Genomic DNA, 2,348 nt, shown 5'->3' with positions numbered 1-2,348 from the left:
TCTAGCCATCCCCAGTTGATCCCACTCCCCTCCGGTGTGCCCCCACTGTCCCCACTTCCCTCCCAGTACATCCCAGTTACCTCACAGTGCATTCCAGTCCTTCCCCACTGTCTGTGTTCCCTGGTGTTCCCAATCCCTCCCAGTTTTTCTCTGTCCCCTTCACCAATGGCTCCTAATTTATACCAGTATCACCCAGTGTTTTTCCCAGCATCCCCCTGAATGTCCCAGAACCCCAGTGCCTCCTCCATCATTCCCAGTGTGCCCTAGAAAGTCCCAGTGTCCCCAAATGTCTCCAAAATGTTCCAGTTTCCCCCAGTGCTTCCCCCAGCATCCCTCAGAATTTCCCAGCATCCTCTGGCATTCCCAGTGTCCCCCAGAATGTCCCACTGTCCTTCCCAGTGTCCCCCAGTGTCTCAAGAATATCCCAGTATCCCAGCGTCTCCACCAGCGTTCCCAGTATCCCCCAGAATGTCCCCATGTCCCCCAATGTCTCCAGAATGTCCCAGTGTCCCCAGTGCCTCTCCCAGCATTCCCAGTGTCCCCAGTGCCTCCCCCAGCATTCCTAGTGTCCCCCAGCAGGTCCCAGTCCCCCCTAAGTGTCCCCATGGGGGGGATGGGGATGTGGGGAGACATGGGGACATGGACCATGACACCTTCACAGCAACATCATCCCTATTTTTTGACCACTTTTTCCCACTTTTCCCCCCCTTTTCCCTGGAAACAGATCGCCCAGACCATCCTGACCCGGGACTGCTCGCAGTCCTGCACATGCCGGGGCCCAGGGGGGCTCCAGTGCCGCCCCTTCTCCTGCCCCCTGGGCCACACCTGTGACCTCTTGAATGGCACCCGGACCTGTGTCCCCCGCCCAGGGCGGTGCCTCCTGTCCTCCCCCACCCACTTTGTCACCTTCGATGGCCTCCCCGGGGCCACCCTGGCCACCGGTATCTACGTGGTGGCCACTGTGTGTGACCACCAGGCCCCTACCTGGTTCCGGCTGCTGGGGGTCATTGGGGACATCGGGGACCACCCAGGGGTGGTGGCCCTTCACCTCTTCACCCACCATGGGCTCATCACCACCCGCACGGATGGCAGGGTCTGGGTGAGTTGGGCCCAAAAGTGCCACCCTGAAGTTCTCCTGACCTTGATTTTAACCAAAAATCTGGGTTTTCTCCTTTATTTCATGCTGGGAAAAAGTCCATGTGGGTTGTCCCATCCCATCACCACAAGATGTTCTAACCTTGATTTTGCCCCAGATTGCTCTTTTTTCCTCTGATTTCATGCCAGGGAAGCACCTACATGGGTTGTCCCTCACCGTGCCTTGACCCACCTCATCATTTTGACTAAAATTGCTCTTTTTCCCCCCAATCACTCTTTTTTTCCCCCCAATTTTGTGCCAGAGAGGCACCTATATGGGTTGCCCCTCATCCCACTCCCCCATGCCTTGATCCATCCCATCATTTGGCCTAAAACTGCTCTTTTTTTCCCTAATTGCTCCTCTTTCTCCCAATTGCATGCCAGGGAAGCAGTTCTGTGGGCAATGGTCACTATGACACATCCATAGACTGACCCACCCCCTCATTTTTGCTAAAATTGCTCATTTCTTGCCAATTTCATGAAGCTACACAGGTTGTCCCTTCATCCCACCATGCCTTGACCCATCCCATCATTTTCCCCAAACTCCTTCTTTCCCACCCAGACTCCTCCAGTCCCCCCTCCCACATCCCAATACCGAAATCCCTCACAATTTGGCTTTTCCAGCTCAACGGAGTCCCCACCCCCCTCCCCGCGGAGCTCTCGGGGAAGTTGAACATCACAGAGTCAGGCGGGACCCTCCGGATCGGGTGGATCCCAGGATTCCAGGTGGAACTGGGAGCCCAGGGGGTGGCCCTGGAGGTGACAAAGGACACTCGGGGGACTCTCTGTGGCCTCTGCGGGGACTACGATGGGGCCACAACCAATGACCTGCGGGGCCCCGACGGGACAGTGACAGGGGACACGAGGGAGCTGGCACAGGCCTGGAGGGCTCCTGATTTCAGCCAGGTGGGGACACCTGGGGGGGCAAAGGGGGAGGGGCTTGTGGGGGTTGGAAGGAAAAAAGGGGAAAAGAGCATGAAAAAGAGGGGGAAGAGCCTGCCCAGCAAGGGGAAAGATGGAAAAAAAAGATGGAAAAGAGCTCAAAAAGGAGGGAAAGAGCCTTAAAAGGAGGGGAAAGGAGAAAAGAGGTGAAAGAGCCAAAAACAGGGGGAAAGAGCCCAAAAAGAGGGAGAAAGAGTCCAAAAAAGAGAAAGAGACCCCAAAAAAAGGGGAAAGAGCCTCCCAAAAAGGGGAGGGTAGCACAAAAATGGGGG

Source organism: Manacus vitellinus, unplaced genomic scaffold, assembly GCF_001715985.3.
Source record: "Manacus vitellinus isolate BGI_N305 unplaced genomic scaffold, ASM171598v3 scaffold_149_pilon, whole genome shotgun sequence".
Lineage (NCBI taxonomy): Eukaryota > Metazoa > Chordata > Aves > Passeriformes > Pipridae > Manacus > Manacus vitellinus.
The sequence above is the reverse complement of the archived record's forward strand: the minus strand, read 5'-3'. Positions refer to the sequence as shown.